General features: G+C 43.9%; 1 protein-coding gene across 7 annotated transcripts in view; it reads right to left on the reverse strand.

Moving 5' to 3' along the window:
- Positions 1–23291, reverse strand: part of mef2cb (myocyte enhancer factor 2cb) — an 80146-nt gene that overhangs the window by 51191 nt on the left and 5664 nt on the right. For 5 of the 7 annotated variants that reach the window (XM_035379259.1, XM_035379258.1, XM_035379257.1 and 2 more), the window contains exon 2: positions 19078–19205. The gene's annotated coding sequence lies outside the window, so the exon portion shown is untranslated. Of the gene's footprint in view, positions 1–17080; positions 17484–19077; positions 19206–23291 lie in introns of those variants that run through there. The other 2 variants (XM_035379256.1, XM_035379261.1) reach the window with 1 other exon arrangement.

A 23291-nucleotide genomic window follows, 5' to 3' on the forward strand; every position in this document is an offset into this window, starting at 1 on the left:
GCTCCAGAGACCAGCTGCACAGCTGCAGAAAAGAGGGGGGGGGGGGTGGCAGGGAGGGGAGGTGTGTGTGTGAGTGTGTGTGCGTGTGTGTGTGTGTGGGGGGGGGGGGGGGGGGGCAGAAGAGCCGCCCAGTCGGTTTAGCGTTCAACGCTGCAACCCTCCTCTCACCTGGTTTTCTCAGGTCTACAAACTGCAGAATAAAACTCAGGAAAAGAGTCTGCCTGCACAGGCCAGGAATTGAAAAATGGGCCTTGTGAGATGTTTTCAATTGAGTGCACTTGGTTTGTCCAGGTAAACCTTTTTATTTTCTTTTTTTCCCAGGTGAAGCTTGTGCACAGCTTATGTTTCCTGAACACACCTTAAATCATTTCCAGCACAGAACGAGGCCTCCCTCCAGACCCACGTTAAATGTTTGTGCTGCTTCCTGATTTCGGAGGCTGCAGGAGGCTTGTTTGCAGAGCAGCTGGGACACGCCCTGATGATAAGACACACTGGTGGGGAGGACAGGGTTGCCAGGCTGAAACCAAAGGGGAGGTGGGAGGGGCCAAAAAATAATATGAAGGGCGTCTCCTGTAGCCTGCAGAGTACTGACCACATTTTGAGCGGCGACATCAGCGAGCGAATCGAATCCAGCCGCGCGACCTTTCTTCCTGTTCCCCCTGTTCTTCCTGTCTCTCTACGCTGTCCTGTCCAATAAAGCTTAAAAAGCCCTAATATATATATATATATATATTTTAAAAAGTATGAAAACACACATACCCGAGAAGCTAAAGATGGCTTGAATAAGTATTTCCAAGCAACTGTTTCTACGCTGTTAGCTCTCGACCGCCACTCTTCCCCGTTGCAGATGGCCAGACAGGGACCAGGCCGCGCGGCGCGAACACGCGCTTCCGCACACAGAGGGAAAAAAGACGCGCACGCTTTAACCCGAGAACCGCGGGTCTTTACCCAACGCGCCGGTCTGTGATAGTGTCTCATCTCTCCCCCCGTCCCTCCGAGGTCCTCCTGTCTTTTGCGAACGAGTCGAAAGGCTTAATTCTGAGGGCGCGCTAGAAAGGGGCGTCGGAAAGCGCTCGCCTCCTGTGAGATTAACAGCCGCTCCGCGACGTTAATGGAAGCGCGCGCGGGGGAGAAAACACACAACGCCGACGCGCGCGCAGCGTTGTGTCATCTGTCAAGGATAACCATGACTTCCGGTGTCCTAGGTGTGTCTTAGGGGGCTGGCGCGTGTGTGTGTGTGTGTGAGTGTGTGTGTGTGTAAAAGAGAGAGGTGGCGGGTAATGGAGATGCCATGTGGCCCCAAACACTAAATGGAATGGTTAGATGATCCGCTGATTACTTCATCTCACATTTCAAGCATTCTAATCAGCCTAATTAAAGCTTTGTTCATTTCTAAATCTCAGATGACAATTTGTTTCACTCTACCCTCCAGCAATCCTGTGAAAAAGAGAATTAAATTTGATCTTCTGACAGCAATTATTAAATGTTCCCCACTGGCCCCAATTAAGCCTAGAGGCTTACAGGACTCTGAGATTCATCTGAATGCCAGATTACTTCCTCTTTCTCTCTGTCATTTTTTTTTTTATTCCATTTTAACACAGAACCAAATACAGTAAATTAATCCCGCCTCAACTGTTTATTGGAAATGTAGTTCTACAATGATTGGAAGAGAAACATGTTTCCCCCTGCTTGTGGTTTGCAAAGAAAATACAGGGGACAGACAGAGAAAGAAAAATAAATACAATGCAGACAAAAGAGGAAGCTCTCAGACTTTGTGAAACACAGACAGCAGTCAGATCAGCAGTTTCACAGAAAGTAGAACATGCTTGCTTTGGCCAAAGCTGCAGCATTTCACTGTTACAAGAAACACTAAAGAAAATGTAATTTAAAAAAAATATACATATCTGTCAAAATTGATGACTTCTCAAAGTGTTCTCAGACAGTCGTTACTTACTTCTGGAACATCATAAAACTGCAGTATGCGCAGTTCAAATATGGGTAAGCCAGCTATTGTTTATGCCAGTCATCATGTCAGTTACTTTCCCTGTTAAATGTAAATTTTTCTTTTTCAGACTACCGTAAACAACTTCCTTTCAGTTTTTTAGGCGTTTTTTTTTTCCTTGCAGAGCTATTTCCGCACAGCGCAGCACACCGATTAGTGGTGAAGGGTGGATTGAGTTAGCCTTTTTAACCTCGGGTTCTACTCCAGCCTTTTCGCGGACGTTTCGCGTGAGAGAGAGAGAGAGGCTGACCTCACGCGGGGGGTATCGATAAATTGGCCACAGGGGCCAGCGTCGCGAGTGTGAGGGGGCGTGGCCCCAAGAGGCCCGGAGACCACGAGCACCCACTCGCATGCCACTGCACTGTCCAGTAGCTACTTGAGAATAAATGTGATCACAAACAAGCACTACCAGAACTTCATGCCAGTACTTGCTAGTACACGTGTCCCTACTCTATTTGACAGGTCTGATGAACGCGAGTATCTCCATCTAAACTGTTCATAATCTTTTTTTAATACTCCACATCACAGAAAAAACAAACAAACAAACAAACAAGTGAACCACAGCCCCCCCCCCCCCCCCCCCCCATAACACAATGGCACAGAACTCAATTATAACTGACACTGTGTGACCTTGTGCTGAGTGAACATCTCCGGGAGGAGAGCCGTTTCGCAGAGAGCTGGAGAGGGCTGTGCACTTCAGCAAGGATGTCCTTCACAAATTCGACCTTCGGAGGGTTACATTCCCCACGCGCTCCATTAGGAAATGGAGTAACCCAGATCATGTAGAGAGGAAAGTGAGAGGAATAAAATAAGTCTGATTCTAACAGGCCCAGACCGAAGAAAAGAAAGAAAGAAAAAAAAACCCACAAAAAAGTAGGCGAGTCCGAGCCTGTTCATCGCTATGTCACTGCGACACCCAGAGCGACTCCATTTTTAATACAGCCACAAAGAGCGAAAGCCAATCACTGCTTATGTGTTATATTATGTTTTGTTTTTTTTGTTTTTGGCTGGACCGCAACAGCGGGGCCAGCCCTACAAACGCGAATGTCTGTGAGTGACTGATTGACTGACTGACTGACTGAGTGATGAAGTTACACCGTTGGTCGGCCGAGTTATGATGTTACACCATTGGTCGGCCGGATCACATGTGTTAGGTCCAGTCATATACTAGGTTTTAACCTGGTCTTGTTTTACTGCTTTTTAACCCCTTCGTGCAGATACCAAATCTGGCCAATCCGCACCCATTTAGGGGGTGTTCTATTTAAAGCTTTATAGCTCCAGATGGGAGCATCACAGAGACTTGGCTTAAATGAAGCAAGACACGAATACTTAGATTATTTTATATTCATAATTTATGGGGAAAGTGTCACAAATGCAAATATCTTTGTGAAAATGCAAAAATGCAGTTGTTCTCCTTTAGGCTGAAATTAAATACTGAAAGATCACACAATAGAGGTAACACTACACATACTCTTTGACCACAAGTGTGCAAATCTGAGGATGATACGTGGAACTACTACTGTTTTGACTCAAACTCACTTTTGCATTATACTAATGCAATTATAGTATAATACTAATACCCCACATAATGTACAATACACTGTTGGAAAGCTTATATTGTCCTCTACTGTATAAATGAGTTATCAATCAAACCATAACAAATTTAAAAGAGTTACAATGGCGTAAAATGCAAGTGGGTTTTTACGCATGGCCGATGTAAATGCCCACCCATGCTTTCTATTTACATGTTTATTTCTCAAAAGGATTGTTCAAGACAATAAATGGCCACTGAATGCTGAAAGGGACATGTGTAAAACTAATGGTAAGATTGTATATTTATTCCATATTTAGTTTCAGATATTGATAGTAGAATGACATGGTATAATTACACAAAACATCATTGTTTATCTTACTATTCAGGCTATTGTTGGCTATTTAGGCTTAGTTGTTGTATATGGTCTACTCATAAAGCTACACCACAGAGTTTGTTGTTTCCGTTCATAGTTTGGTCGCAGGAGCACTGAGTCAAGCAATATGAGAATGGCGGTATCCTGGCCACTAGGGGGCTTGCACAAAGAGGTTAAATTGCAATTGATCCTGTTTGTGTGTGCAGGTCCAGTTCTGTCTAAATGTATCCCTACTCTTAGCATGTGCATTTACAGGAAAGAAAGATTATTTCAGGCCTCTTTGTTAATGTGTGTATGTGTGTGTGTGCAGCAGTTTGTGCATGTGTGTGTGTGTGTGTGCATGTGTGCATATGTGCGTGAGTTTCCGTGCGTGTGTGTGCATAAGTTTGTGCGTATGTGTGTGTGTGCATACGCGCGTGTGTGTGTGTGTGTGTGTGTGTGTTGGGGACAGACCAAGGCTACGATATATTGCCCAGTGTGTAAGAAGACTGGAAAATGCTGCCCTACCATGGTCTCCTGCACGCTGCTATTACTCAGCAGCCCAGCGAGGCCGCCGCGTTTGTAGTGGTTTGAAGATCCAGCAGGGGCTGGCAAAGCCGCACACTCCACTCCGACACCATCACAATCCGACCTCATCAGAGTAAAGGCTCATAATTTGCCACAGAAAGCCGCCAATTAACATATGTTAAAAGTGTGCGAGTGTGGGGTGGGGGTGGGGGTGGGGGTGGGGGGAGGGGGAGGGGCGTGGGGGGGCAACTCTCCAAAACAGATAGCATATGATTAAAGAACGCGCACAGCTGTGGAAAATCAAAACGGCAGGGTTTTCAAGGAAACCTCAACCAAGGCTAGAAGATGGTCGCTCCGATAAAGCTCCTCACCCGCTCGCTCCCTCTCCGCTTAACCCTTCGGTAAAGAGAGAGGAACGGGGGCGGGGGGCGGGGGGGTGGGGGGGGGGTAAGAACTGGCAAACGAGCCGCTTTGCATTGCAAGAGGCATGAAGTCTGGGCAGAGTCATTTCTTATTGTTCCAAATGACTTTGTGCGCGGTCCACAGCATCGCAACGAGCTCACCCATCGTGCCAGAAAGCTAACGCCGGGTCAGTCAGGCCCTATTTTTAAACCATGGTCGCATGCCACCGCGCTTGACGCGGTCTCGAGAGAGTCTGTCGACGTGGTTTATCGTACGCGGACGTTCACTTTTATTTTTGTCACTGCTCAAACAGAATGACTGACAACGGCCATAAGATACCTTCAATTAATCTCCCGCTCCCATTTTACAAGAGCGCTTTTTTTTTTTTTTTTACACCCTCACCCCTGGCAGAAAATAAATAAATAAAAATAAGAAACCTTTCCACAACTTTCATACTCTTCTCCCCCCCCCCCCCCCCCCTTACACTTCAACCTTCGGCTCAGCAGCATTCATAGAGGAGCCGTGCGAATCGAGATGTGTTTTTTTCTTCTTCTCCCTTTCGTTGCTCGATACCGAGCGCAGGCGAATTTGCATAGCTTCCTTCGCTGTGCGTGTGCGTGTCTCACAGCTGCGGCGGACTGTTTGCGGTGAACGATCAGAACTGGTGACAGGAAAGTTCGGGCTTCTTGTCACCCCACCGCCGAATGCAAAAATTAAACTGCGCACATTTTGTTTTTGTTTTTTGTATCTCAACGGCTCAATAAGAAAAACACAGCGCTCGCTCGTGACTCGATCCGTTAAAAAAAAGAGAGGAAAAAAAGACTGCAGGGGGATATTTTTCTAAATGTATAATTTCTGAATTGGAAAATAATTACCCTTCATAATTGTTGTTATTCTAATAATAATCTCTACGCTAACTGAATTAAAAAAAAAAAAACAGCAAATATGTTTTAAAAAAGACGCGGGCGTAGACAAAGTGTTTTCTTTGCAGTCTTATCCTGAACATCAACATTTTTGGTTTGGGAGGGCGAAGGGTTGGGAGCGGGAACGGGAGGGGGGGGGGGGGTGCGAGTCGTTTCACAGGGTCCTGTGCAGCCTCCATGGAGCACAGGACCCGCCTTGAGTTCCCCAAATCCCAGGGCTCTCTTCGCAGCTGCACTGTTCACATAACCTCAGCTGTCCCCTGGCTAATGATAGCCGAGCGCGGCGCTCGAGCACCGACGGCTTTTTCCACTCCCATACTGGTGGGCACACACAGCACCACACACAGCTCCCCCCCGTTTATTGGATTTCTCTCCGTCTGGGAAAAGTCTCCAGTCGCATGACCTTGAGATAGGCCGGGAGACCCTGGACTGTAGCTGGTGGAGAGCAACTCCCCCAACGACACACACACACCCACACACACACACACACACACACACACACATTCACAAACGCAGACACACACACACACAAGCATGCGTGCACTTACACACTCAAACACACACATGCACCAACACACAAACACACGCAGGCATTCTCCGGGAGTTCTCCTGTGTGTTTTTTTTCTTGCAGCATTATCCAAAATAAACATCTCATTACATGTGTAATTAACCAAGAGGGGCTGGCGAGCATCGAAAAACCTAATCCTGCCTATCGCGCCCCGGCCCTCCCTTCCCATCATGCCGCAGGGGGGAGAGTGGGAAAGGTAGACTGCCGGACAGACCAGGGAAGGGGAGGGAAGAGACAGTGTTCTCAAATCTACTTCCCACAGAAATTAACCCCCCCCCCCCCCCCCACTTCGATTTTTTTTGTGCCGTTCTTCCTGGTTCGCCGCCATCTCGGAAGTGGGTCGCTGCTAACGCTACGTGGCCTAATTTTGAAGAATATTACTTTTCGAAAATGAATACACAGCACAAAAAAGACTTTGCTCATTTGCCGCCACGACGGCCATCAGAAGCTTGCGCACGTATTAATAGCCTGCAATGCTATTCCTCTCTTTTTTTTTGACAGCGTTCAGTGTTTAATTCGCTAATGTTGTAGCGTACCACAGGAAACACTTCAGCCTCGGTTTCTCTTTCCTAGGATGTCCTAGTTAATAAGATTACGGGCCCTGCATTAAGTGGACCACAGAACAGAGAGACGACCGCTCATTTATGGATTGAACAGTCACCACAAATACAACTTGAGAGGAAGCACTGAAAGGTTTACGGGAGCATTTGTAGCCAATCCTCTTGAGATGTTTCTCTCCCTAAATATACAGCATACAGCATATAATGCACTCACAACTGAAAAAGAAGTTGAATAATCACAATGAACACCGAATTTCAGATGCGGGACCTTAATCTGATTAAGGCGTCATCTTTTTCTCTTTCATTGATTGGGGCATCGATACCCACCCTCGCTGACGCGATTACAACCAGGGCCGGGAATTTTAAAAAATGATTTAATGAATTGTTGGCAACTTTTTTTTTTTTAATTCAACCTTTTCGCCACCTGAGAGGCTTCTGGGGCAGACCACCGCCGCCGTCCAGGAAAAGGATCCTATTGGACAGGAACCGGGCGTGGATCCAGGGCCCTTTCCAGCTCGGCTCCAGGGAGTGCGCCGCCGGCGGGGAGGGGGCGCCAAGTCGTCCGGGTCCGATTCGCGGGGCCTGGAGCAGCGGCCGCGGACAAGCGAGGGCGCTGTTAGCGGGACCAAATTCGATCGCGCCGCGTCGTTAATTCTAATTAAAAGGGGCGCTCTGGGAGGAGAGAAGGCAAACAAGGCAGACCGGGGGGGAAGCCCGGCGACGAAAGGTCCAATTTGAGCTGACACGCGGCGGGTTGGCGCCCTGTCCTCGCCTGCCCTGATCCCCGCCGCCGCCGCCGCCTTAGCGCGCAGCGGTGTTCAGTCGCGCGGCTCGACGGGAAAGGTTAGACGACGAACCTCGAAAACGAACGCCGACGGGGTGCGTGGAACAAGCACAGAGCCACAGAGCTCGGTGCTAAAAAAAGCAATCCTTACAGCTGTAGCTACAACTGACAGTCCCTGTAGCTAGAGACTCTCTTTTCAATCTTACAGTAATGTTTCCTACACTTCATACAATTTTATCATACAATATTAAGGACAAGTGACAAAGTAAAAAACAGACTCAGAATACCAACGCACTTCACGTGAGCCCTTCACACATATTTCCCGTGCCTTCTACTGTGTGCAAAATCTAGTGTCTTTAGGTGGGGTGGAAACAAATCTGGACTTCAGTTAATTGCTGCAATCTCACAGGCCATATATCAATAAAGAGGAAATTAAATTACGCGGGGAAACACATTGATGGAAATTATGTCAAATAGGCATGGCCCTGTGAATTTACATGCTTGACACCAAAGAAGCCGGTGTCATTTTTCACAGTCATTACAAAGCTGGCCGTTTTGCATTGATTTCAATGGGGGGAAAAAAAAACAGTAAAAAATGATTAGTTCATGTAGATCTGCTGAGATTAATCTTTGTCTGCTCTAGCCTATGTGAACTCAGCATTGCGTCTCTGGGCACTGAACTACCATGGCCAATACTGCAAGCAAACTAACTTAATGATTAAACGTGGCAATGGCGAGAGTCAAATGAAAAGCTGTTAAATGAGCTGGCTATTTTGTTAAATTTACTCCACAGGTTATGTAACATGTTCATGGTGCCCTGTTGGGAGAGTGCGGGGGGGCGTTGAGTTGGACAGTGGGAGAGAAACCGGACACGCCCTAATGAGACCAGCGGGTGGGAGGACAGGATGTGACATCAGAGCTCCGAGGCTGTTGTGAACTGAAATAAGAGGACAGCAGGTATCCCCCGCACTTCCTCGACTATTTATAAACGGAAGCGCACTTCCACAAATAAAAGAATGACCTTTCTTTTCCCAGCGCGGGCGAACGCAGCGACGACACGCTCCAGCGCAGCGACACGGCCCGGCGCTCACACACACGCGCTCAGACGCATTCCCGCGCACGCACACACACACACACACACACAGAGGCACATATACCGCCACAACCGCCCCCTCCCCACCCACACACACACACACACACACACACACCAGCCCCCATCCCCCTGCCCCCCCACACAAACAGACACACACACCCATCCCTGCCCCCCCAAACACATGCACACACACACACACTCACATCTGCCCCCGCCCCCACCCCTCCAACACACATGCACACACACAAGCCCCCCACACACTCACTGACCCCCATCCCTCCCCCCCCCACACACACACACACACACCAGCCCTCGTCCCCCAGCCCCTCCAACACAAACAGACAAATACAAACGCACACAAACAACATGCAGACACGCGCACACAGAGGCAAACACAACACAACACAACCCAACACACACACACATACTCAGACAAACACACAGAGACACAAAAATCAATCTTGCTAAGCCATTTCTGTGAGGACACTTTTTAGGAAGTGTAGGATGAAGGCCAAATGGCCTTGGAGGGGCTGCAGACAGTCACAGAGAGCTCACCCCCATCGCTGCCCACTGCCAACCTGTCACTCACACGCCCAGACAAGGTTATTTGCTTTTCCATTGAGTTTCCCCAGGATGCCAAGGAAAGGCGCAACCTCCCAATCCAGCGAGCCCTGAAGCGCGGACCGGGTCTGAAGTTTCAAACGCAGCGCCTTTATTAATTATACATGCAGCGCGCTACCGCAAATTTCATTTCTCGCATTTCTTTCGTTTCTCTCTCCCTCTCTTACTTCCTCTCTCTCTCTCTCTCTATCTCTCTCTCTCTCTCTGTCTCTTTCTCTCTCTCTCTCTCTCTCTCTCTCTCTTTTCTAGACGGTGCATCTGTGAAGTATGACTAAAAAAAACAAAAAAAAAACAGAAAACCTTCAAGAAGAAAATAAAATCTTTAATAGCCCGTTTGCCCTCAGTGACTGCGGTCGCCCGCTTCTTCTGGCCCGTGTGATGTGGTCGGCACACAGAGGGAATGGAAAAGGTGGAGACAACACTAATTTCGACCATTAGAATACACGCAAGTACACACACACACTACGTACACAAGGCCTAATCTGGTAAAATGGTTTTATTCAGCCATTTTCAAGGACCACTTTGACCCTCCTCTCAAACTTTTTATGTAAAAATTTAATTGACGAACATATAGGGAGAGGGAAGGATATATAGATAGATCGATAGATGTTAGGACAGGGTGTGAGGGAGGGAGGGAGGGAAAGAGAATTCCTACACTCTCTTAAAGAAGAGCAGAGTATACCTTTCATGCATATGGAATGGCTATGGTCCAGGTTTACCTCAGGTCACCATCACTGATAATGCACATGCTCGGCAAACAATGAGATCAATCCTTTATATTGTTTTGCGCTAAGCTGGAGAACAACATATCCGTAACAAAAACACATTCAGAGTCACATTACCGCTTGTCACATTGTAAAGAACCCGTTATTGTCACTCAGAAAAATTAAACAATAGGTTTCTGATTAACCATGCAAATTATAAGTACTTTACAAAATGTATTATCAAAGCAATATTTAAACAAAATATTAGAATGCATAATTATGTGCATCATTCTTTTTTTACTGTCTTTACATCCAATTGAATGTCTTTAAAAATGTAATATTTTGTAATGTTTTTGTTTTCTGGCAGGCACAAAAAAAGCTGACTGGATTGCGTCTGTATTTATTCATTGAAAAAGGCTTGTGAAGCTGACTGAAGCGCGCGGCGGCGACTGTCTCCAAGCGCGAGCGCAAAGTAGATGACACCTTTCAGATCGGTAGAAATCTAACCTCTTTTTCATATGGAGATCTCCCCGCCTGTCACGCTCAAGATGAATCTGTGACGTGAGCGCAGCTCGGTTACACACAGTAAACAGGCAGCGCTACAAAAGTGAGACAGAAAGGTGGAAGCCATTTCAAGAGTAGACTTTTTGGAATGTCTTTTTAAAAAAAATGTTTTTTTTATTTTTTATTTTAGTCAGTCACCAGTAGTGATTGTTACATCAGTGTTACGGTGTTCAGTTAAGAACATTATTTGTGATCTTACACCTTAAAGGATTAAGACGGATAATAAGGGGTTAAGTACCCACCCCTCCACCCCCACCCCCAGAACTGCAGTGCACAGATGAAGCCGTTCCGTCAAACGGACGCTGACTCGCTCTTAAGCGGGAGTGACGAGAACCACCACCCTTTCTGACACGTGCGTTTCCACGGGCTGAACGCCGTTTGAAACGAGAAAGCAGGCTCTCAGCGTCAGCTGGGAAAAGGACAGATGACAGGGCCGAGGGAGAAAAAAAACAAAAAACACACTTAGCGCCTGTTTGGCAGGACACCCACCGCGTACGCTGTTAAAGGGGGCAGAGAAACCTGCTCGAAATCGCCCTGCGTCAGTATTTTCCCCATTTGTATCGTTACATTTTTTTCTGCGTAGATGTTATTCTGAGTTGCGGAGGACAGGCCTCACAAACAACTTCCTACAGGGTCTGCCTGCTGTGACAGGGCCGTGGGTTTCGTTCATAACGCAAAACAAAAACAATAGAGAAAATTGCTTTTGTGCTTTTGTTTGCCATGTTCTGACACAAACACAAAACGGCAACTACAAACGAAAGGGCTTCCCTGGAGTGTTTTTATTTACTTACTACACTGCAAAAAAATAAATAAATAATACAAACAAAAGCCATAGCCATTTTTTTTTTTTTTTTTTTTTTTTTTAAATGGAGAGCAAGTCTCGAAATACATTGGTGTGGGCCTGAATGACCTCACCTCCTTCTCCATTGTGAACACAGGAACTACTAAAAATACCCTCTTTAATACACACTCGGGCAGAGAGTGTTCAGATTGATGCTACCTGCAGCTCCGCACAGAAGCCTCTCTGTCCTCAGCTGCCTGGCTGGAAGATGTTACTGAGGGAATCGGCCGCGTTGCCCCAGCGACAGAGATGAATTACGCCGGCTGGAAAATACTTGAGCTTTTTTGGGCTAGTGTCCAGCCGGCCTGCGGACAGGTCTGGAGAAGTGGACGAGCGAGACCCCCCACGCGCACTCTCACCACACCAAAAAGGGCACGGGCAGGCCCTTCCGTTTCATCACGACTTACCCCCAACCCCCCCCCCCCCCAAAATTTACACAGCGTCGAATGAACAAAAAATGCAAATATTCTCCAACCCAGTCAGTCCGCGCACCCCCTCCCAGCCAAAAACTCCCATTTAATTCCAAACTATTTTAACACTCCGCATTTTTTAATCAAGTAAAGAGCCTTGAAGGTTCAGATTTCTGTTTGACCGGGGTTCAATCCGAGCAGTACGTTTCTGGCCTTTATCAGCGTGGAGACTTAAATTGAGGGGAAAAAACCTTCACCAGAGGACTGCCGAAAATAAAGCCAACAAACACACACGGCCATGGAAGCCGGTCTGTAATTACCTAGCACTGACTGTCTCTGACATGCTACATGCGTGCGTGGACCGCGCAAATCGTTTCATATTAAAAGCGAAAGCAGTTTATTTCTGAGGAGGCTATTTTTTTTTCTTTTTAAGTTCACAGTGCAAGACCGAGCTACGGCGACGGCAGAAGAGACGGGCGCCTCGTCGGTACGACACACTTTCACGCTAGCCTCCCTCGCCAATTTTCTACGCTCTCTCCATCCCTCGCTCAGAAATAATCCCATGAGGAAATCCAGTCTAAATTCTCATCCAGACGTGGGGGCCATTTTCTTTTTTTTTTTCTTGATGTCTCTTGGCCAGGGCTACAGCTGAAGATATAAACCAACAGCGGCCAGCCAAGAGGTCTGCCACTCCGGACCACCCAGGTCTCCAGCTTTGGCCCTCACAGGCGCCTCCTTCACCTTTTTCAGCTGTTTGTGACACACCGCTTCTCACTTTGGGAGAGGGGTTAACGAGGCCCAGCCCTGCGAGCCTGTCAGTCTGTCTGTCTGTCTATCTTTCTCTCTTTCTCTCTTTCTTCTCTTCTCTCAGGCTGCCTGACTGACTGCCTGACTGACTTTCCTAGCTGCGTGATACAGGTTCTTTCAACCAGTTCTGCCAGACTGCAGCACATTACAAGACTTAGTATCCTTTTCCCCTTCTGAAAAAGGAAAAGAAAACTAAAACAAAATGTGTGCACGCGCGCACGCACGCGCACACACACAAACACACACACACTGCATATGCACACTCACACCCACCCACCCACCATATTGGTAGCATTAGATTTTATGCAGAGATATTTTAAAATGTATTTTACAATTACAATTAAACATCAAAGCCAGATGTATTCCACTGTGATCGCATGTACCCCTGTGAATAAAACCTACACATCCCTCCCCACTTAGAGGCAGAATAAAAAGTTACTGAACGTCACTGTTAATTACTAGATAGAGATTGCAGAGTTTGTGTTGTTATGCTAACCAGGACCCGCACGAGTATCTATACAAATAAACCATTAGCTATGCATAAACAACAAAGAGTTGTTTGAGTCTTATTATTTGTTTATTTTAATAACTGCAGCTTTAAAAACGAAGTCATCGTGACGATGTGGTCCCAATTTGGAGTTTTTAGATGTAAAGTAAAGGCAAAAACTGTATCTCTCAGAAAGTGTTCTCCGCAAACATTGAAGTCATCGTTGCTCACTTTAGTTTTAATCCAGAAACATATACGTCACAAGAACCGGGGTTTCACCACGGTAATCATGTCAATAACAGGGCCGACTTAGAACTTTCTTACAATTGCAGAAGCAGATCCAACACCTGCCGTAAAGCTGGTAAATTAAAATCCTGTGAAGCTCACTACATATAAAATTAAATTATTAACATCTGGTGGGACAGTGCAATACAAATACAGAGTACAGATGCTGCTGTGCACATTACCAAATTCTGAAATGTACTTAAAATCAACAGACAAAACTGCAGAAAAAGGAAGTTCAAATAATAGTGGGTTAAAGGCAGTCCCACATATAATACACAACAAAGGATATATCTGAGAGGAATTGTTTAACTATAGGAAAGTAAGTAAAGCATAGCTCCTGCACCTTTTTTTTCCAGGAGGTGAAATGTGCCATACACATTTTGAGGAGCAAAAAAAAAGGAACAATGCTCACTTTCTTCTGCATCTATTTGCTGATCTTGCCGATCAGAGATCTGCAAATGAAAGCATTTAATTTTTTTTTTTTTTTTTTAATGGAGAAAACCACACATTTTTCCCCAGTATTTTACAACTATGACTAAGCTGGCTTCCACAGTACAATATACACAGGCATTAAAAGCCTAATTTAAACAAAAGTATGTGTCTACGTGTTTCAGATTGTCGAGACTTTTCTGAGAAATGATATTTGTCTTATGTAATTCCAATGAGCAGTATTTCCCCTTTAGTGATAATAAAACTGTATTTACTCTCATATAAAAGCACACCGATAACAAATCATTGGCAAAATCCTGTCAGGTAATGGAGAACTATAACGGTAGCCAGTATCGAGGGAGATGATTCACAAAGTGTGACGCCACATGAGGGGGCAGACAGTGTATGGGCAGAGGGTCAAAAAGTAGGCTCGAGCAGACGTTTTAAACCGGCGCGCACAGGAGCCCCTCACCCCCCCCTTTTCAGATTCCCGCACTCATCTCTCCACTTGCAAAGAGGGTGATCTGCAGTAGGGGCGTTGAGGGGATGGGGGGGGGGGGGTTAATCTGGAGCTACGCTAGACGGTGCCGGAGCTCCCATTGTGAAAGCCCGCCAGGCTCCGGGGGGGTGTCGCGCACCGCGCCCCAAAACGCTTACCTCAAGGGGCCCGGCCTATCAGGCCGACACGTGAACCGCCCTATAATCCTCCTCTTTTTTTTCCGTGCGTCCTCGCTGTCGGTTTTGTGAATCGGCCGGGGCAATCCACGGTGATTACCCGGAGATGACAGGTCCCCGGCAACAGGAGCGCGAGCGGCACGGCGCGCGCTGCCAGTAGCTACTCTAAGCTCGCAGCCCTTAGCCGAAGGGCTCACGAGTAATCACCCGTCCGCACGCAGCACGTTCACCTCTAATCTAAGCAGATTAACTGCAAGTGAATCCCCGCTGCAGAAACAGGCCGCTTCCAAACAAAACAACTTAAATGGCTATTTATCTTTAAAAGCTTACTGTGTTTGATTTTATAACTCCATGATGAAGCCCACTTTGATGTCATAACAGCAGGAAAGAAACTTTGGAAGGTTAGGTAATTTAAGCACGAATACCGAAGCTAGTCATCATAAACATGCTCTATGCAAAATTTAGGAGAATAGCAAAACGAATTTATTATTTAAGATACTGACAGTGAGTAAAAATAATAACAAAAAGCATTTAAAAGCCTGTGAGTTTGTAAAGGCTAGTTTCATAATATTAGTGTGAATCACTTTTTTAAAGGACGTGCTGTTTTTTTGTTATGATACAGAATTCTCACATATTCAATATATAAAATGATAATAAGAGATTTTCTTTAATGTGCTAAAAAAATAAATATATATAATCCTCAATTTGCTCAGGAAATTCTGGCTCTCAAACTTACTGTACTCCGGTCTTTAAAAAGTCTAATATTAAGTATTAGTCACTAAATTATTCATTTTTCATTTTGCGTTACTTTTTGAACCCAATATGCTTTTTTCCCCTGGAAAAAAAATCTAGAATTGTTAAACTCCTTACATATGAAGAACAAATTGAAATGAGTATACTGTACTGGCTCCTTGTATAATAAATAAATATATTAAATCTTTATACCACTTATATTTTATTTTGGTAATAGAACCGGTAGGAGAGTTTTCACTCTCTCTATTTCTCTCTTTCTCGCTCTCCCTAAAAAGTGCTTTGTTTTTCTTTGGCTTACACAAAAGCAAGTGTAAGGAAACAATGTTCGGTACAGTAGAATACACTACACTGGAGACGTTTTTTTTCTGAAGCAGGCATGACTGGAATCAGTAAGAAGTCAATCGAGAAGATTGGCTCACAGGTGCTTTGTGTTTGAGCTGCCATGCCAAAACCTCCAGGCAATGCAGCTATTATGATCCAAATAAACATCTTTACTCTGCGACCACAATACCGTCTGCTTTGTGCCAGCAACAACATTACCAGTCAAGATTTCAGTCTGGCATAATGAGACACATTGGCCACCTCGACTCCTGTGTATAACAAGAAAGAAAGCTGAGCGACTTGAGTGCTTTCAATTGTATCTGTTATGCCCACCAACAGCTGGTCTGCACAGACCATCAGTAAAACAGAGTTGTCCTCTTCGGCACAATTGTAGAAGAGTTGCCATGTGTCAAAAAAATCACGCTCATTTTAGTAGGACCGCAAGACAAAAAGGCACTTGACTTTTTCATCTCTGATATCACAAGCATTCAGGTAAATAAATTCGGCAGCCAAAGTAATATCCAGTTCTGTTTAATTTAAAAGGAACGTGGTGGCATAGGTTGAGCTGTCAGTATCTCTACAGTATTTATACAATATAAATACAATACTACTGTATTTATACAACCTCAAATGTAAATACAGTATTTGTGTATATATCCATATCAGTAAAAATATTTGAGAAAAATTATCTGTATTTATTTGATCAAATGAATGGAGTGTCCAGTATGGACTGACACTTAATGTAAAGTGTTTAGGCAAATGTTTAGAAATGGCATTATTAAAAAAATATATATGTATGTATTCAAGTGACCCTTTACATGTAAGGTGCATTTCATGCAATTCAACGGCACCTTTTTAAGAGTGGAGATGTTCATTTGGATATGATAAACACAGGAAAATCTGATATTATATAGTCACAGAACATCTTAAGAGTTTTGCTACCCTTCTGCTTCACCTAAAATGAAGCATTACCAAGTGTACATCCATAATTTAAAGTATTAAAAGTAAATAAATAAATAACATTTCGGCAAAACTAAGATCATACTGTATAATATATGCGTTTGTTCATATTGACATTTTCCCCGATGGGTAGTTTGTTGCGATATTGTGGGAACGAGATAAGGCAAGGTCAAAGCAGCAGTAGAATACAAACAATTCCACGAGTAAGACCTTGATTCTGGATACGGCCCCGTAAACTGGCTCTCCACCCAACTCAACAATTATGTAGTTTGACACAGGAACGTTCAGTGATCTGTCAGCAAGAACAAACAAATCAAGTTTCTATACGGTTACACCTTTTAGAAAAGCCCACAAGTTCACCCGGTAATGTCAAGCTGTTTTACCCTGAACTCCCTTATAAAGATGACATTGTCGCAAGCTACCGTGTAACATCTGGCTGTGACATCGTATTAATTGCAATAGGAGCACGTTACTTACTTTATTATGCATGTAATCGGCCCGGTAAATGTCAGTTAACACGTGCGATTTTCGCTTGTCTTGTCCAGCAGGATGATACGATTGAAAGCCTTCTGTGCACGCTAGCACTTCGCAAAAAGAGGTGAAAACTCTCTTTAGATCCACAAAGGCAGCGGCGCAACTCTAATGTAGTACAAACGTGGAAAAGTAGCTCTAAAATTGCAACACAAACTAGCCGGTCTGTCTTATAAACCGACAGTGTCTTTAAAGGATTGCGAGGAGCGTGCTTCGGTCTCCCTTGTCGTCTCGGGGTAAAGGGGAAAAGGATTAAACCGAGAACGCCTTTCGATGATGATGAGGTCTGCTCCTGTTCTCTCCCACAATCCCAAACGAGTCTCTCTCACCCTCTTCCAGCGCAGCGAGAAATAATCAGTTTTACTCATGAAAGGGGGCGGGCTCAGAACTCCCAAGTATTTTAATGAAAGAAGCATAGCCCTAATACTTTATTATCTCAAACCCATGCTGATAAAGTCATGTGTATAGACTGTTTGTGTAAGATAGCGGATGGATGTGTATTTAAAAGCTAGCTAGCTGTAGGCTTCGCATTCCGTAGTGGATCCAGTACATTCAAACAGTAAACCGAGGACCGTTATAAATAATGATTAAAAATAACACAGGAAGGACGACTTTGTCCCGCCGCGTTATTTTTATTTACTTAGAGGTCTATTGATAGGCTACAGCACGTCGGCTAGATTTACTCGCCTAAATTATCACAATGGTTTCCGAAATTTTAATAAAAGCGGCTGTAAAGGGCTAAAAAAACGGACGATTGGATGTACTTACTGTGAGAACCGTGTCAAGGACCATGCCGCACAGGGTAGGCTAATTGTCCTATTCTGCACTACAGCGACAATTAAAAGATTACTCAAATGATTACACTTTAATTCAGTTATTGGATTGATACAGTTGATCGTTATTGTTTAATTGTGTTTGTTTTATTTCTGTAATTTGGCCTTGTTTAACTAAGTGACATAGCCTACTGTAGTCAGCTCGCGTTCTTTTAAGTGATAACATATGGGATATGTGCGGGGATTTTGCGTGTTGGGACTTCACATAACCTGCCTGCTGTAGTAGGCTACAGAAGTCCTATCGCTTCTGATAAACGACTTAACTCACATCGATGTAATGAATGAGTAATTCACTTTTAAAGAGTCTTTTAACGAGTGTGTTTGGGTATATAATCCGCTCCCTTTACACAGCGCACAGATAACAGACCTCCTAATATTACCCATTTTTATGTTTGACGATGGACAGTACCTCTATAAAAGGTTAAGCTATTTGTTGGCCTTTATACTCTACTCGAGCCTCATTGTGCATTTTCGTGTACAACGATTTAGAGTGGGCCTATCACACTGAAAGTTATTGCTCTTGGCAGCAATTAGTGGGTGTCTTGGGCGACGCATCGCAGCCGACCGATTCAACCCCTTCCCACGGTGCGAATATTGATCACTTTATATGCCACTTGTTGAATGCTACCTTGCAATAATACAGTACAATACAATGTCGTATTGTATTAGATGTGTTGATGAATTAATCAAGGTAGCTAATCTGCTTGACGCAGGACGTTGAAGGTAATTGGATCCTGACGTGTCTGCTTACAGTACATGGCGATACCCACCTTTATGGCACACGAGACTTTAATCTTTAATTGCATTTCCTTTGTACATAAACCGCCACGATCAGTAGCCTCTACAGTCTAAAAGATTGTAGCAGAGTAAACGTGCAGTTTGTCGCTTCAGAGACCACGCTTTCATAGTGGCACTCAAAAGCGAAACCGATACATTTTTTATATAGTTGTAAAATTTTTATTTATTAAATACGATGGGGGTAGAGGGTAGGGCAGGTTTTTCTGCAGTTATGTTGTGATATTAAAGTTGTTGCTGCGTTTTTCCGTACTATACGTCGGTTTGGAATGGAAGCGCAGAGGATTGTAGCAGTGCGCAGACGGTCTTACCCACCACATTCACGTTTCTTTCTGTTCAAAGCTTCAGCTCCAGAGCTTCCTGTCCAGTCTTGTCTTTCACTGTACCACCAGAAATGCCATCAGAGGTTTAAGTGGGTGTTTTTTCCTGTATTAGTTTGGCACCTAGGGAAAAAAAGCAGAAATAAGAAGATGAAGCAGATGGCGATGACAGAGATGCTCAGATTATGATGATGAGGATGAAGAAGATGATGGTGTACTACTTATGAGCAGACCAAAAATGTACCTGTATCACATACAGAGCAAAACAAATCAAACTTGTGCCAGGCTGGATTAAGAAAAGAATCAATAAAATAATTGATTACCTCAACAAATATACAAATACTGGCGGAAGTGCTTATAGCTCCAACAGTAGTGTTTAGAGCCAAGAAGAATAGCATTATATGAACTGATTCAAGTCATTTAAAATTTTGATACTCCACTTCAAAGGCTGTTTAATTACAACATGTCAAATTTCTCTGACAGAAATCGGGCACTCTACAAGCAGGACCTGCCCGGGCCCATACCCAGGTGAACTTTGGTGAAGACCCGGGTCGGCTGTGATCGGACAGGTCACACACAGCACAGAAGGAGAGGGGCAGATGCATTTGCACAGCTGCAGTCAATTAGTCTGTCACCGTTTCATTTTTTTATACCTTTTTTTTTCTTGACAATTGAGATACTGCTCAGTGCTTTACAGAAAAATATTTTCAGAAGATTTTTTTTTTTTAAATGGTAGCTGTAACTAGTAAACAGCAATGCAGTAAAATGTTCAGTGCTAAATCAACTCTTACAGAGTACATACGGTCCCTATGGACTCATATGTACTTTTTTTTACAGTTGAATCAATGCTGGACATTTTATTGTGTGTATTTGTGCCAAAACGTCCTATGCATTTAACAGATGCTCATATTCAGAGCAATTTTTACATGCAATCCATTCATACAGGTGGATAATTTTACTGAAATGAATCAGGTTAAATGCGTTGTTCCAGGGTGCATGTGCTGTGCCACGTCTCGGAATCAAACCTACAACCTCAAGAGTTGAAAGCCCAGTTCTGTAACCTGTTACACTGCATAGAATGTAGGCAACTTTTGATTTTTCAATTTTTCATCTGAATAAAATGAATCTGTGTTTCATCTGTGAGAACCTTGTCTAGGTGTACCTGTACAGTTTTGGGAATAAAATCTCTTCAGTGTGTTGCTTTGCAAAACCCCTTTGAAACGGTATTGTGAACAGTAAAATGTGTCTTTGGGCAGCAGAATTTTAACACGCAAGTTCATTTTCTGCAAATGGTGTTTTCAAGAAAGCACTGGTCATCTGCTCCTAGAAGGTACTCTTGTGTAGATATCCTAGAACATTTACATTGCATTACTCAAGTAATTACTAATTACCATTTGTTTTCATCAGAAGCTTGGGGAATTTGTTTCGTTTTCTTAATACTGGAAGTTATGCAGCACAAATATATTTGTATTTAAACCAGCACAAGGGATATGTATTCATTTAAATCCGCACACGCACTGTGGAATCCAGAACATTTAAAAATACAGTGTTTTCAAAAATTAAATTTACGGCACAATGCCTTGGTTTATGAAGTTTAAAGCAATACATGCTGCATTCCTTCAGTCTGTGATTTATTTATTTATTTATGTATTGGGGGGGGGGGGGGGGGGGTGTGCGCTAAGAATACTATAAACACATGCCTTTTGGCTCATTGCACTTTTAATTTTATAGAGAAGGTTACAGCCTTAATAAGTACTCATTAATTCAAATTGACCATTTCCTCATTTCCACCCCTGCACTGCCCCCCCCCCCCCCCCCCTTTCCCCCATGCTGCCTCACACATGCACCCGAGCCGGCATTCGCAAGGGCAATCTTTCCAGTTCATTTTTCCCTTCAAGCTGCCAAGCATGTAGAGTGAGATCCTAAAGTGAACTTTTTTGGCATCCTGGTGTTTGTCAAGATGCTTTTCAGTAACTTAAATGTGGGGGAAAAAATTATGTGTGCTGAAATGCTTATACAGTGAATTAAAAAATGCAACACCACTGTCCGACGTAAGTGGGTTTAAGCATAAGTATTTTTCCACACAGTTTTGTGTCAGCTGTTCTTATAAACCAACTTCAAAGCAACGCTTGAGAAGCAAATCACAGGGAAGTCTCTACTCTAATGCTGATATCAGGGCAGTAGTATGGAATAATGCTTAGGGAACTGGGCTTGTAACTTAGAGGTTGCAGGTTTGATTCCAAAGTGCTGCAGTGCTATTGCAGCCTTCAGCAGGACACTTGAATACACCTGAATATGCTTCAGTAAAAACACATTCTAACTGTATATAATGGACAGTGTAAAGAGAGCTGTGTGTGTAAGAGCATCTGTTAAATAATAACAAAATGGCCCATACATTATAAAATATTCTAAAATATTTGCCAGTATGAGTCCCATACTAGCAAATATTTTACAGTGTGATATTCGTATTATTTTTGCGTTGCATGTGTGAGGAAGGAAGGACAGGCCTGTTGTCCTGGGAGACGAACGCAAGCATGTTTCTCTGCCAGACTGGAGGCTGCGTATAATCTATTGTCAATCGCATGATGTACATGAAATCACAGTGCGCTTGACACAGATGATAATGTTGTCAGCCGACCCCTGAGAATTACTGCAGCGGTAAATATTTCAATATCTTCTTAAGGCTGGAGATCGTTGCCACATCTTTTTTCTTTTATTTATTTATTTTTTTTTGTAGATGTATTTTCCTGTGTCTTTCCCTTATTCCCCAAAGTGTAAAACCATGGCAGGTGTTTTTTTTTTCCCCCACACTTGATTTGAAATGATTTGACTACTCAGAACATCAGAGAACGTTTGTGAAGCACTTGTGAAGCAGCGTTGCCTATAGGCACATATACTGTACCAGTATGGTGAAAGTCATGAGTGCATGCTATACTGCAGGTGTGCATTAGTGTGTGTGTGCACGCGCGCGTGTGTGTGGGTGTTGGCAGGCTTGGAGTGTGCACACACGGGTGTTTGCATGCTTCACCTAGTGTGCAGTCACTACCATGTGACGCAGAGACAGACTTCTCTTTTGTCTCACACCAAGTAAATGATTCTCCTCCTGCCAACCAAGTCCTCTCCCACCGGAACGGGACCCAGATTCTCCCTGTCTGTGGTCGTGTGGGGATGTATAATTATCCCTTCACTCATTCAGAAGGACATATGCGGGAGGGAAACTGACACATGCAGATGTGGAGGAATATCTGCTTCTTTCATTAAAATACTGGCTCAGTGACCTTCGTATTACTGATTATTTTTGTCAACTTTCAAATTCTCTAAATTGACGGTATAATTACAATGATAAGGATTTTTTTTAGTCAGCTAATCTTTTCCTCTTGTACTAAATTGACATTGACACTTCATTGTTTAGCATAAATATTGTAAATGTAAGTGAAACTTAAAGAAATGGTCTATATTTTCGAATATTTTAGAAAAAATAAACGAAAACTATTTTTAACTCAGAAGAATAATTTCTAGATTTCCCTCTTGACCTTTGCGTGGCGAAAGACTCCAAAATAAGTGCAAGACTAGCTCCAAATACACGCTACGTGCACGGTGTGGTCCAAAAGCATACAGCTCATGAAGAGTTTAACAAATATTGTAAATCATTTTCCCAGTTTGACATTACATTATAATCTCTTAAAGTGATGAAAAATGTCATCTTGCACAGTGAAAACTGCAATAGTTTTTTCTGTGAGACAAAGAATAAAATGATCGCCTGTATTTAATATTATCGTGTTTTAACCTTATCGGGACAAATAAAGGCCAAATACGCTTACAAATAAGCTTATAAACTAACAGTGAAGGTCATCTAATTTTTTTCTCTCCTTGCTGTAGGATTTCCCAGGACGTTCGTTTCGAGTCTTTTTCCCCCCCTATCGGGCTCTGTGTTCCTTAAAGGGGTGACTGAAGCGTCGCCGGAGAAAAAACAAATTTGGTCATTTGCATGTTCTGTTGGGCAAACAGCGCCAAACGCTACACCTTTGATTCATTATAAATGAGCCACATGGCGTTGAACACGCTCTCCTTTGTTGCGCCTCGCTCCAGTTACAGCGCCGCAGCGGGGCTGTGGAAAACTCCCTTACCGATTGGACCGCGAGCTGTAGCCTACCTGTCAAGACTGCTGTCACAGCGTCGTTTCTCTGTTGTGATTACATTGTACCCGTA

Source organism: Anguilla anguilla, chromosome 10 (genome assembly GCF_013347855.1).
Source record: "Anguilla anguilla isolate fAngAng1 chromosome 10, fAngAng1.pri, whole genome shotgun sequence".
NCBI lineage: Eukaryota > Metazoa > Chordata > Actinopteri > Anguilliformes > Anguillidae > Anguilla > Anguilla anguilla.